This window comes from Bison bison, unplaced genomic scaffold, assembly GCF_000754665.1.
Source record: "Bison bison bison isolate TAMUID 2011002044 unplaced genomic scaffold, Bison_UMD1.0 scf7180017864073, whole genome shotgun sequence".
Taxonomy (NCBI): domain Eukaryota; kingdom Metazoa; phylum Chordata; class Mammalia; order Artiodactyla; family Bovidae; genus Bison; species Bison bison.
This window is the reverse complement of record NW_011494645.1, coordinates 63,379-77,310: the sequence shown is the minus strand read 5'-3', so window position 1 is coordinate 77,310 and position 13,932 is coordinate 63,379. Positions and strand designations below refer to the sequence as shown.

Sequence of the window (13,932 nt, the reverse complement as noted above, 5' to 3'; positions counted from 1 at the left end):
CAGCCAGGCCAGCTCTGAGTGCCTGGCTTCATCTTTGGGCGCATCTGCCTGGCCGTCCGTATGCTCGAGGCTGGGGGCAGGCATCAGAGGAGCTCACTCAGCACAGGAGCTTCTGGGTGATGGTTCACTGAGCTTTACATAAGGGATGTGGGAGCCATGAAAGTTTGGACCACTGGATAAAGAAATGGTGTGGTTCTTGACCTCAAAACACCCATCTGTGTCAAATCTAAGAACCCCGAGATTTGCTGCTGTTGTTCAATCGCTAAGTCGTCTCCAACTCTTTGTGATGCTGTGGACTGCAGCACGCCAGGCTTCCCTGTCCTTCACTATCTGTCAGAGCTTGCTCAAACTCATGTCCATCGAGTCAGTGATGCCATCCAACCATTTCATCCTCTATTACCCCCTTCTCCTCCTGCCCTCTGTCTTTCCCTGATGAGAGTACCTCATCAGGGCACCTGATGGTGGCCAAAGTATTGGAGCTTCAGCTTCAGCCTCAGTCCTTCCAGTGAATATTCAGAGATTTATCTAAAAGTAAGAGACAGTCTCCAAATTCCTTGGGGGGCCCACCCAGCAGTCTGAGCCTCAGAAAAACCAGGTATTTCAGGTGCAAAGTAAAATATTACAGGACACGTTTACCACTAATCTAATAGGATCCCAGGATCTGAGAGCTGGGAGAAACTCCAGAGATAATTAAGGTTAACCTGCCCTTTTGTTGATTAAGGAAACAGACCTTGTTCCATTCAACGAATAGCTGCAAACGTGGGACACGACAGAGCCCCGACTTCCGGTTCAGTGCTTCCCCCCATAGCTAGCGTCAGGAAGGAGCGTGCTTGTCACCAGCGGTGGAAGCTCCTCTAGCTGGAGGCAGGCTCTGTCTACACTATCTGGGTCACTGGGAAGTGTTTGTGAAGTGTTGTGGTTGAATTCAGATCATTATCTTTGAAGAATTCAGAGCTCACGTCCTCCATTTGGGGCTATTTATATAACAGTAGCTGTGACACCTGAGCCCTGCCTGTGGCTGCTCCCTTGTAGAGATTACCTTCCATGCTCACTGCAACCCTCAAAGGCAGAGATTGTCATCACACCTTACACGTCAGGGAACTGAGGTTCAGTCAGTTGCCTGAAGTCACACAGCTCAAGGCGATGGGACCAGAATCACAGGAAATCCCACTATTGCTGCCTTCATGCCTACCTTTTTTTTTTTTGGTATGGCAGATGATCTGCTTACAATGCAGGAGACCTGAGTTCAATTCCTGGGTTGGGAAGATTCCCCTGGAGAAGGAAATGGCAACCCACTCCTCGCCTGGAGAATCTCATGGACAGAGGAGCCTGGCGGGCTACAATCCATGGGGTCGCAAAGAGTCTTACATGACTGAGTGACTCACACTATTTCTTTTTTTAAAGAATATCTATTTATTTTTGGCTGTGTCGGGTCTTCACTGCTGCTTAGGCTTTCTCTAGTTGTGGTGGGTGGGGGCTGCTCTCTAGCAATGCGCAGGCTTCTCATTGCACTGGATTCTCTCATTGCAGAGCACGGGCTCCAGGACATAGACTTCAGCAGTTTGCGGTTTCCCAGCTCTAGATTACAGGCTCGATAGTTGTGGAGTATGGGCTTAGTTGCTCCACGACCTGTGGGATCTTCCTGGAACAGGGATTGAACCCTGTCTCCTGCCTTGGCTGGAGAATTCTTTATCACCAAGCCACCAAAGAAGCCCCCTCATGCCTACTTTTAAAAAAAGATCTCACTTTTACTTTCAGGAAATAATTTCAAATAGCAAACTTAAATGAGTCAGAAGAAGCAGGGATGAAGAAGACAGCAGGAGAAAAGGTTTTCATGGACCCCAGGTCACCACAAAAACACAGAGGGTGATGCAGTTGGTTTCTCTGTAGGCATGAGATTCAAAGTGTTGAACAAGCAGGATAGAGGGGGTCGGGAACCAGTGTGAGGGATGCCAATGTAAGGGTGAAGCCAGCGTCCCACAGCCCCCGTCTGCCACAGAGTGACCCTTCAGTTGCTGATGTGTGGGAGGAGCCAGGGGAACGAGTGCAGACGGATCATTTGAGAAGTTCAAAGAGCAGATATTGACAAACAAACTTGGACATATTTCAATTCTTTAAACAACTAATATGACAAAGGCAGTGATTCTCAAACCTTTTGGTGTTAGACCTCTTTACACTTTCAAAAATTACTGAGGGTCCCACCTCAAAGCTTTTGTTTTTGTAGATTATATCCATCACTGTTTGCCACATTAGGAATTAACACTGGGAGAGTTTAAGAGTACATGTTAATAATTCGTCTTAAAGTAACAGTGACAAGCCCTCACAAATATGCCCTGATTTGATCCTGACAACCACACCATGAAGAAGATATTATCATGATTCCTACCATTTTACAAATGAGACACTGAGGCACAGCGAGGTTTGGAGAATTGCCTGAGCTTGCCCAGCAAGGTCGTGTGGCTAGAGGACCCTCAGTGATGGGACTAGAGGCTTGTCTGGGCTTCTGAGCTGAGGTCTTGGCAAGGATGCTGTGCTGCCCCGAGCAGACGCCTACCTCAAGCCCTGAGCTCACGTCGAGACACAGTGCCTTCACCTCCCCATCTGGCCATCCTCTGGTGCTCCAGCTCTGCTCAAAACCTACTATTTCCTCTTCTACTTAACTCGCCACTGGGGTTTTAGTCAATGCAATCAGATGAAAGAACACGTAGCCGCCTAAATACTAGAAAGAAAAGAAGTAGAACTATCTCTACTTGCAAATTTTATGACAGCGTGTCCGGTAAACCCCAAAGAAGCAATGGTGGTAGTGATAAAATAATGAAATGGTTTGAAAAGCTAGCAAACGATCTGTGTGTGTGTCCCAGCTGCTCAGTCGTGTCCAACTCTTTGTGACCCCATGGACTGTAGCCTGCCAGGTTCCTCTGTCTATGGGGTTCTCCAGGCAAGAATACTGGAGTGGGTTGCTATCGATAGTGATACTGAAAAAGCATGGCATGGAGTGAGGAGGAGAGAAGCACTTTTTTGGATAATGTCTGGATAATGCCAGCTAAGGAATGCAGAAAGATGGATTGAAAAGGGAATTATGTGCAGAAAGGTAGATCGCAAAGGAATTAGGTTGAGTGAAAAAAAGCCAATTTCAAAGGTTATATATCATGTAATTCCATTTATCTCGTAGTCTTAAAATGACAAAAATCATAGAGATGGAGAGTGGCTCAGTGTCTGCCAAGGGTCAGGGAGGATGGTGGCCTGTGGCCATGGTCACAGTAAGGCAGTGGGAGGGATCTTGGGATAGGAACTTTTGTGTACATTGACTCTGCTCATGGTCACAGAAATCTACACACGTGGGAAAGTCGCATGGAAATAAAGACACACGTGCATCAATGAGAGCATGTAAGATTGTTAGATCAGCAAGACTGATAGATTGCAGTGAGGTCAACTTCCTGGTTGTGATACCATGCTATAATTGTGGGGAGGACTGAATGAAGGCTGTACTGGATCTCTTGATATTGTTATTTACAACTGCATGAAAATCTATAATTCTCCCAAAATAAAAAGTTAAAAACAAACATGCACTCAAACAACCCTCAGGTCTTCTTGTCCTTGTTTCTTTTAAGGGCCCCGTCATGCCCATGAGGCAACTCTTCAGTCCCTTCAGTTCCCCTCGCCTTTGCCATCGGGTGCAATCCCTTCCCAGGAGTTGTTGCTTGGACCTCTCCAGGACCCTGGCATATGTAGCCCCCTCCATCTCCTGTACCGCCCACCCTCGCCTCCAGCCCTCCGGACTGCAGACCTGCCAGAGCATCTTATCATTTCCTTCCACCTCCCAACTTTCCCTGCTTCCGATATGTGTTTTCAAATGTCACCAGTTTTGTGCAGTGGCAGTATTGTGGCCAATGAGGCTTATCTGAGCTAGCTGAAAAGGAAAAAAGACCATCAAGTCAGGGACTTGACTGGCTGTCCAGTAGTTAAGAATCCTCCTTACAATGCCAGAGTTAGATCCCCGATCAGGGAACTAAGATCCCACATGCTGTGGGACAACTGGGGCCTCGAGGAGCATCCAAGCCTGTGCGCCACAGCTAGAGAGTCTGTGTGCTGCAACGGAAGATCCTGCATGGTGCAACTAAGACCCAACATGGTCAAACAAATAAATACCTTTTACAAATGAAAGAACATTGAGAAGTCAAGCATCCTAGCATCCCAGAGCACAGAGTGACTGAACTGGTGCCGTAGTCAATGGCTGCAGGTGAGGAGCTCTCCACCTCTGTGATCGACCTCTGGGTATCACAACCACTCTCCCTCTTTGACCTTTGATTCAGGAAGTGGGTTTCTCAATCACCAGACTCGGTTTTTGACAGGAGGGATTGACATTTCTTTTCTTTACTTCGGGAATCAAGTCTGCCAGTCAAACCACAGATGGCAGATCCCTCAGCGCCATTAAGGAGCGTATGACCTTAGGGGCTTCTTAGACACTCCAGGTCCTCCAGGTCACTGCCTTTGCCAAGCTGATCTGGGCTTCCTGGCATGATGTCCCTGATGGGGAAGCCTTCCCAGCCTGTGAGTCAGGTCAGGAGGAAGGCTGTTCTCGGCTTTACCGGGTTTGCAGGATAAACAGTGGTTCGCCTGGCAGAGAGAATGTCAGATTCAGGGGACTGTGCGTGTGTGCCAAGTTTCTTCAGTCGTGTTTGACTCTTTGCGACCCCGTGAACTGTAGCCAGGCTCCTCTGTCCTTGGGGTTCTCCAGGTAAGAATACTGGAGTGTGTTGCTATGGCCTTCTCCAGGGGATCTTCCCAACCCAGGGATCAAACCCACTTCTCTTATGTCTCCTGCCTTGGCAGGTGTCTTCTTTACCACCAGTGCCACCTGGGGACTTTAAGGGGAATATTTTCTGGAGTGTGAATGGCAAGGGTGTGAATGACAAGAGATGCATCCATGGAAATAATGTAAGCGAAAGCTTTCAATATCTGGCCCCCAGGTCTTGATGTTGCTATTATTATCTCTGGAGCAGGGTTGTTTTTAGGACCAAATGATAAGATTGGTAAGCTTTGTGAGCTGGAAGAAAATACCTAAAGTGTTAATAAAGCTTGATTGTGTCAGAACAAGGAAATGGAGAGTCTTTTGATCTTTATCTTCTAAGAACTATTTGTGAGAATCCTGGATCTGTTTCCTTCCTCTCACCTGCGTTCACAATGGCCTGCACATGTAATAAAGTACGGTGAACTTCCTGATCACTACCCACTGGCTCACCACCGTTGAGTTTCAAAACTTCTGGTCATTTCTGGTTGTTGTTGGCCGTCCATGTCACCTACTGTTTGTTTAAACTATTTCCTCAATGTGGGCAGCCATAAGCCCTGAATGAATGCTTGAGTGTATTAGCAATCACATCGATAATATGGTCCATTAATTCATTCAGTCAACACAGATCCATCTTCACTCAGTGTAAGTGCTGAGGCGTGCATGCTCAGTCACTCAGTCATGTCCAACTCTTTTCAACCCCGTGGACTATAGCCCATCAGGCTCCTCTATCCAGGAGATTCTCCAGGCAAGAATTACTGGAGCGGGTTGCCATTTCCTTCTCCAGGGAATCTTCCTGACCCAGGGATTGAACCTGCGTCTCTTATTGTCTCCTGCGTTGCAGGTAGACAATGCTTTACCACTGCACCACCTGGGAATCCCCCACATGCTGAGGGAAATGTGGCAAAACCAAGTTCAGGGTCACCATGCTGTGGGCTGGGTGGGGGGATGGGGTTAAGGCAGGTTAACGGCATCAAAGAAAAGGTCGCCCAACTCCCCAGGTGGGAATAAGTGGGGGCGCTGTGTGCTCTGGGGTGAGGGGGGTACTCAGTGCAGCTGGGCTGGTTCTCTGGTACTGAGCATCCTTCGCTCATGAGTTCTGTATCTGACCCACAGTTTCTGAGACCCGGCTGGGCCTCTCAGACCAAAGAGTCAGAGTTTCCACAACTCAAGAATGAGAACACCTTCTGCCTTAATCAACACTTGTTACCAAGAAAAATGGGGGGCTGGGTGGGAAAAGAGTTCTTTTCTCTTTAGGTTAGAAGGGAAGAAAGGAGAGTGAGAACCAGTAGTATTCCTGTCCCTAAGTCAAAGCTGTCGCATTTGGGGGTCTCAAATGCTCCTGCGAATGAAATGTTGAGGGTGGTGGTTTTGTCCCTGGGAGGCTTAGCTGATAACAAATTTCTGTATGTGAAAAAGTTAACCACACATTTACCGCAGAATGTCAACCCGATGAAAATTAAAACATTGTCAGATAAGAAAAACAAGGGGTGTAGAAATATAACCATGTTCTTTCTCTGAAATCGAAAATCAGTTTTCCTTCAAACCTTTGAAAGCTGTTTCTTGGGACGAAATAATGGTTTCAGCAGAAATGTGCTACGTTGGTGAATCCCACCCACCATCTGCCCCAAGAGGAGCCTTCAGAGAATTTAGACCATGGAGTCGTGAGATTTTCAACTCCATAGCCACAGAGTTTCCACTGTTTTAAAGAACGCCAGGCGCATAGGTGCAATGCCGGGTAGAAACTCAAGACCCAAGGGGAAACATAGGAGAGAAGAAAAAAGAAAAAAGTCACAGGAGAACATGGAGACATCCAGAAGGAAGAGTCACTCGTCAGAACTGACATCCCGTTCAGGTGTCGTGCAGGGGCTGGCCGTGCCAGAGTGGGCCCCGAGTGTGTCAGGTGCCCCAAATCCGTGTGTCCTGGGAAGACGAGGGTCAGGTTTGCCAGTAGCCACCCCCACCTCCCGGGGTGCCCCCCATACCCCTCACTCTGGGCACGCTTCTTCCTGCCTGCTCTCAACAATACACTCCGTTTCAAACAAGTGTTTGGATTCACATTCATATGAAGAAACCTTCCTGCCTGGAGCAGTGGTGTCAGGAGGTGGGGCATTGGGTGACTTGAGGCTGTGAGGTTGGACCCTCATAGGTGGGTCTGGGTCCCTTAGGAGAGTCACGAGAAATCCTCTGGGGGGAAACCATAGCCCTCGCTCAAACCCCATCACGCCACCTGCCCCCACCCCCGGCTCAGATCTCAGCCCCCAGGAATAAAGTGAGGGGTAAGCTGTGTTGTCCTAAGGCCCCCAGGCCGTGGTCTTCTGCTAGGACAGTCTGCTAGGACAGCCTGCTGAGACAAAGACATCATTGTTTGTCTTGGATGGTGACCAGCCTTTCCATGGAGAAGGTCAATGCCGCTATGGAAACGGAGGCCACAGGCCAGCTGGAGGGAAGGTGCTGATTTAGGTTCTGAGGTTCTTGGTGCTTTGGAGGCAGCCCTGATCTCCTTGTCTACTGTGACTGGCCTAAGATGGGTTCAGTGTAGACCAACAGCAGCCGGAAATCCACACATCAGTAGGCGAGGCCCCACAGAGAACGGGGGGATGAAGCTGTGTCAGAGTGAACTGATGATGGGGGTGGCCACACAGTCAGGAGGAGGGTGTTTAAGATTGTCACGTAGACGAGGCCCGGAGCCCTCTCCGGTACTCCAGGAACTGGCCTCAGAAAGGCAGCCTCAACTGAAAGGCTTTTAATGAGCTTTTAATGTGGACTCAGTAGTCCACAGAGTAGTCTATGGACTACTGAAGGAAACAGACTCCAAGATCCCCAGAAAGTGAACTGAAACTGTTAGTCGCTCTGACTCTGTGACGCCATGGACTGTAGCCCACAAAATTCCTCTGTCCATGGAATTTTCCAGGCACGAATACTGGCATGGGTTGCCCATTCCCTTCTCCAGGGGATCCTCCCATCCCAGGGATCGAACCCGCATCTCCTGCACTGGGAGGCAGGTTCTTTACTGTCTGAGCCAAGTTCCCCAGAGCACCTTTTAAAGAATCAGCTCTAGGGACTTCCTGTTTCAGTGGCTAAGACTCCGAACTGCCAGTGCAGGGGGTCCAGGTTCAATCCCTGGGCAGGGAAGTGGACCCAACAGGTCACAACTAAGAGTTTGCATGCTGCAACTAAGACCCAGTACAGCCAAATAAATAAAAATATTTAAAAATCCACACCATTCCTGGCTTCTCTAAATTCATAGGCAGCACCCGCAATGTAGTCTCTGATCAAAGCCATAGGCGAGCACTGTTCATTTCAAGGGACACCCAACTTAGAAGGTTTGACCACAGGCGATGAATTTGTAAGGGGTTTTTGTGTTGGGCTTCCTCTTATTGAATTTAAATCCAAGGTGGCAGCATTTTCCAAGGACATGGGAACTAAGACCTGTTTACCATGATTCAAGGGGAATTGCTTTGTGCTGAAAAGAACAGATGGGAGCCATCAAGGATGTAGTTGTTGCAGCATGAACTGCATATAGTTCCTCCCATGGTGTGAGCGATGCCTTCAGTCCTGCTGGTGAATGGACGGGACGCAGTAGGGGATCGGGCTGGCTGGTGGGGACCCTGAACGGCTAGATCAGCACAGCGTGGAAGGGATGGGGTTTCACCCTGCTCTGGGGTGTTTATTAACCACAGAATGTCAGAACTGAAAGGGACTTAGAGAGCCTCTCTGTCATCTCCTCAGATGCACAGAGAGTGCCCGCTCTGTCCAAGATGTGGCAGTCACTGCATGCTAGCCACTGATCCAGGCACACAATTGGCTTCCCTGGTCCCCCCAGCCACCTCTGTAGGAGGCTGTTATGAACATTCATGACAATTAATGTGATGACTATTTTATAGTCCATTATTACAAGCAAGACATTGAATATACAATAAACTGAGATATACAGAATGCTACAGTGTTATTGATACAGCTGTAAATAAGAATCACTTCAGTGTGATTAACGACGGGATGGCCATCCCTACTGGCTCCGTGTTATACACAATGCAGTGAGCCCGCAGCGTCAGTGCCCTGCCCAGAGTCACACAGCCGGTTCCGCGATGTCAGGATCCGCAGCCTCTCGGGGGGAGGCGCCCATGACTGCGTGCGCCCACCTTTCCTCCCATGTTGCAGCTACTTCCTGTCCCTGTGGCCCCAGTAGCCTCTGACCTCCTTCCGCCCCACCCCCCGTGTGTCCTGTGAGGCAGGAAGGCCGTCTCAGGCACCTCGGGCTGGGGTTTGGGGGGCTGGAGCTTGGAGAGTGGAGAGTGGGTACTAATATGCAGAGATGGTTCAGACTGGACTCCCCAGGGACTGGGCCTTTGTAAGGAGTTCGGGGCCAGCAAGGCGAAAGGAGCGGGATTCCGGGCATGTTCCCTGGGCAGCTGGAGGTGGTGGTGGTGGTAGCATCTTTCATTAAAACTGGAGATAAAGGAGGACAAGCAAGCCGGTGGGGTCGGGGGCAGGGCGCCCAGCACTGGCTGTACTGAACTTGGGAAGCCTGTGGAGAGGTACTCTGGCTCTCGGCCATGCAGATTGCAGGCCCAGCAAGCCGTGCTGACTGAGCACCTACTGTATCCTGATTACCTTAGGCAGGCTGCCTCCTCCCACAGCAGCTGAGGCCCCTGGAGGCTTGAAGGACCAGCCCACTCCCGACTCTCCCCCAGGTCACTCAGCACCCTCAGGGGCTGCACCCCTTCCCCTGTGCCACCTGCCATCAGTCATACACACAGATAACAGGGCTGATGCCCTCAAGCCCAGATGGCCCCCATCCCTGCAGCTGCTCTGTGGCGTTGCCTCCTCCCCAGGTACAGTCCACGCCCCTGCACTTGGCCCGGCTCCATGGCCAGCTCACAGCTCCACCCCACGGGTGCTCCCCGACCTGAAGGACTGTGCTGTGTCCTCTGTCATTAACTCGCTCGAGACTTTGCTTCCCCCTTCCTGCCTTCTGCCTGTCCTGCAGGACCCTTCCTTGTCACTTTGCTCTGGGAAGCATCCTTGCCCCTTTTTTCTGGGGTTGGGCATGCCTCTGCCTTCCTGGACCACCTGCTCTCACCTGTCCATCAGCTGTCCCCACCCTGGTAGTGCTGGCAGAGAATGGTACCCAGTGATGGTTTTACAGGAAAACAGGATTACACAAGTTCAAACCAGGTTCTGAATCCAAGCCCTGTGGAATCCCAAGTTCCTGAGCCCTTTCTACTCTCCCCAGATGCTTCCCAGTTGGGAAGAATTCCAAGTAGGCAGATGAGATGTGGTGGATTATAAAAGGGGAGGTGTCCCTAGGTGCCAGGCTTTGAAACTGTAGGTGAGGAAGCTATGTTTGCAGAACAGGAGCCCTGCCTGCTGGAGTGGCTGGAGCTGCAGGGGGTCCAATATGCAGAGGACATTCAGACGGACCAGGTCAGAAAAAACACCAGACGCCAGGCAGAGGAAGCATGCCCCACAGGCGGTGGGGGAACAACATGAGATCTTTGATCAGGGAAGAGGCATTGTGAAAGTTGCTTTCAAGAGAATTAATTTGGGAGTGGATCAAAGAGTGACTCAAAATAAGAGACAGAAAACTTGCCTAGGAAGCCCAGGGGAATTGATGAGACCGGTTAACTGCCTTCTTCCTCTATACAAGGATGGAGCAGGTAGCCTGGCTCCGTCACTTTCTGGGGTGTGTGAATGAAAGCCTAACAACTTCAGTTTCCTTGTCTGTAAAATGGCAATGATTCCAGTGGTCCCTGACTTACAGGGCTGTTGTGAGACCGGTAAGATCACAGGTGCAGAAGGCACAGCCGGGTGCCTGGCTGGCCCACAGTTCCTCTCCCAGGAGGAATAGGAGGAGCAGGAGAGTGGGAGTCCCTCCGCGGGAGCCCACTGCAAACTCAGGCTAGAGGAAGGAGACAGGAAACCCTGGGAGAGGGAAAGTGAAACTTGATGGCCTGGCGAGTGAAAGGCGTTGAAAGTCAAAAGTGAAATAAAGGGCCTGTTAGCACATCTGAGCCGAAAGCGCTCACCCTTTGCGGTCCCGCACTCTCCCGGGTGTCAGCAGGATGTCAGCGGAAACTGCCCTGGTATGGTTAAAAGGTGTTGGGGTTTGTGACTTTTTCTGGTAGTTGTTTGTTTTGCCTTCCACTTGAAATAAGGAGTTTTCTCTTCGCGAAGATCCTTTTATTCTAAATCAGACGCTGAGCAGAGGTGTCACTACCGCAGGGGCCGGAAACAGATACCACACTCAGCTGGGTCTGCAGGCGCTACTGGTTTCGCCCGCTGGGGAAGCCGCCAGCCTGCCACAGCCAGGACTGGAGCCGCAGCACAGCCGCCCCGAAACTCCCGGGAAACTCACAGGGCCCGGGGCAGGAAGTGGCTGACGTCAGCCCGGGCCGCGGGGATTTCAAGCAAAACTTGTAGAAACGGCTCGCTGCCCTTTAACTGTGTCACAGTCTTTCTCTGAGGAGATAGACTGATTCACTCCAAGGGCCTCATTTCATGAAACTATGTGTATATAGTTATACACACATATATGTACACATTCTATACATGTGTATAGTTATACAGACACATATATAAACATTGTATACGTTTATATATACCCACACACACACACATATGTACGTGTATATACCATGTGCATATACATATATGTGTATACACATAGTGTATATATGTATATTTGTGTACATGTATGTATACACATGGCCTTCCCCAGTGGCTCAGTGGTAAAGATCTGCCTGCCAATGCAGGAGATACGGACTTAATTCCTGGGTCAGGAAGATCCCTTGGAGAAGAAAATAGCAACCCACTCCAGGACTCTTGCCTGGAGAATTCCATAGACAGAGGAGCCTGGGGGGTTACAGTCCATGGGGTTGCAAAGAGTCGGTCACAACTTAGCGACTAAACAAACATATATATAGAGAGACACATATATATACATAAACACACACATACACGTATATATCCATAGTACATATATGTATGTGTATACATATACACACTATATATAGCATGTGTATACAACCTGTATACATCAAGTTGGCCAAAAAAGTCATTCAGGTTTTTCTGAAAGATGTTACAGAAAAACACAAATTTTTTTTATGAATCCAATATATATATGTGTGTATATGTGTATATATATTTATATGTATATATACACACATATATAGTTTAAAAAAACACTGTTCCTTTTAAGTACCTAGCATAACCAGACTGACTGGGTTCCCCTCATCCCTTTCTTGGAGAGGCAGTTCCTTCCTGGGTGTTTGAAATTGGAGAGTGGCTCACACACTGCTGAGGAGGTGCCATCTGTCAGCTCCGCGTGTTAACGGTGTTTTATAACACCTGTGGGCTGTGAGAGCCATCCGTTTCTCCTTTAAGGAAAGTAACTGCTCCCACCAAAAATATTCCTATTTTCTTGGTCAGAGAGTTTCTTGAGCAAAGGACAACTTCCGCACATTTTCTGACTATGCTGTTCTAAATTCAAAATCCACGGTGTATGATTTCAATAGCTTTAGTAATGACAGAGCAATGCCTTCAGCCCTTGTTTCTGTCCCGGGTATTAGGACAGTGAGGCAGTTCTTGAGTGACAATGTCCAGGGACTTGCATAGGAACCAATGCCTGTCTGTGTGGCCATCCACTCTTTCTTTGTATTTGCATTCTGAGTCTCAGCTCGGTTGGCATTGTCTGTGCGATATATTTTTCTCCTGCTGGATGGTGGGTTCCTGGAGACCCAGGGTTGGGTTGCACCCATCTCCCGACCCTGTATCTGACACATAGTATTTGCTTAATAAATGTTCGCCAAGGGAATGAATGAACAAAGGAACGACCGTCCCCAGCTGCCCTCCTGCGTACCCCTTCCCCCTGCCACACCTGTCCTGCGTGCCCAGCTCAGCGGCAGTGTTTTCACTGCAGAGAACTTCACAGCAGAGCGAACTCCCTCCATCATGCCTTGGATGCACACCTACCCTCACCTTTGTTTTCTTATTGCTGAGGCTACAGAAAGCAGGGAGGCTTCTGAAGGAGGTATCTATTTTGGGCCCAAACAGAAGAGTGGGTGATTCTGTGGGCAGAGATTCCTGAACATGGTGGTGTTGACTCATGCCTGAAGGTGCTCAGAATTTCCTTGCTTTGTGGGCGGCTGGGGCAGACGTGGCTTGACGAGTGCTTTCTTTGAAGCCCAGTCAAATGCAGGAAAGACACCCCGAGCTGCTGTTTGGCGGGTAGGAGGGGGGAGAACAGGATTTAGAGAATTTAAACTTCAGGGATTCTGCGGGCCTGAAAAGCCAGCCCCTCGAGAAGACGGCAGGCGGCCTCTGGGCGTTTGGGGCTGGATGCGGTCGGAACAGGCTTTTCATTTATCAACAACCACAGGGGCAGTGGGGCCTACTCAGAGCAGACTTTCAAAAGGAGAAACTAAACTTCTTTATTAACAGCAGTTTACGAGAATCATCAACAAAGCAGGCCCTGCATGGAGCCAGCTTGGCTCCCATCCGGCACCCCCACACCCACGGTTGTATTCCATGAGATAACTGATTCACCTCCGTGAGCCTCAGTTTACTGGGTACGAGAAGGGGGTGAGAACAAGGTGGACCCGATTTTGAGGATTAACACAGCCAACACAACGTTTTCACGTAGTGCCTGTGAGAGAGCTGTAAATATGAGCTCTTGTCGTTATCGCTCCTGTTTCAAATGTTTCTTGGGGACGTTCCTGGGGGTCAGGGGTTAGAACTTGGTGCTTTTACTGCCCGGACCCAGGTTGAGTCCCTGTTTGGGGAACTAAGAGTCCACAAGCCTTTGTAGTGCAGCACCCTCCAAAAGTGTTTGTTTCCTGGCACAAGGCTGAAGGCAAAATAAGCCTCAAAGGGAAAAGTGGGTGCTGGGATCAGGGTTTGTGCGGGGCCTGCCCCAACCAGCCAGCCGTTGTGCAGTTCACAGCTCTGCCCACCTTCCTCATCTCCCTCTCTCCCGAGAACCTCCTGGAGCCCAGTGGGCTTTCCATGCTGTTTAGAGTAAAGGGACCCATCACTTCCATGCTCTTTAGAGTAAAGGGACCCATCACCTCCTTAGCACGCACTTTGTGTTCTTTAAAAACCTGCTTCTCTTTCTTCTTTTCAGAAAGAAGCACTTCACTCTT

The 13,932-nt window shown here is 49.5% G+C and overlaps 1 protein-coding gene across 2 annotated transcripts in view; it reads right to left on the bottom strand.

The window, feature by feature from the left end:
• IL2RA (interleukin 2 receptor, alpha) overlaps positions 1–13,932 on the bottom strand; it is a 45,719-nt gene that overhangs the window by 23,439 nt on the left and 8,348 nt on the right. The window lies entirely within an intron of this gene.